The sequence below is a fragment of the Colobus angolensis genome, unplaced genomic scaffold (genome assembly GCF_000951035.1).
Source record: "Colobus angolensis palliatus isolate OR3802 unplaced genomic scaffold, Cang.pa_1.0 Scaffold200, whole genome shotgun sequence".
Taxonomy (NCBI): Eukaryota; Metazoa; Chordata; class Mammalia; order Primates; family Cercopithecidae; genus Colobus; species Colobus angolensis.
Window position 1 is genome coordinate 6,660,366 of NW_012115156.1, and position 592 is coordinate 6,660,957.

The window sequence follows — 592 nt, forward strand, 5'->3', positions numbered from 1 at the left end:
ATATGTATATAATGCCACAGTTGAAATTTAAAAGGGGGAGGCTCAGAATCCACACATCCCTTGGAAGTTTTCTACAAGTATATGAGCACATTATTCTTTGTAGGGCCCACTGCAGCTGTGTAGATACTGAGGTGTCCCCTGCTTCTCCTAAGCCCATGTGAGAAGCCCAGAGATTTCACAGCCAGACCCTACTTTCTGGACACAAAGACTTAATTTCATAGTCTATACTTCTTAACAACTACGTGCTCACAGGTAGATTCACGGTTAAGACCGTACAAACTTACATCTTACTGCCCCTATAGTCTTCTCCATCTCTCTAACAGACGTCCCATCCTTCCAGTTGTTCAGACCAAAAACGTTGGTGTCTTTCTGTCACAGCCTGCCTCCAAACCAAAAGAAAATTCTGTTGGCTCAACCTTCAAACCATAAAGAATTTGATGCTTTCTCATTACCTCCTTAATTAAAAACCTGGCACAAGCCACCATCATCTCAGAAGCCTCCCAACTGGTTTTCTGATTCTATCTTAACTCCTACAGTCAATGCTCCACATGGCACCAGGACAACCCTTTCACAACTTAGGTGATCATGCAAT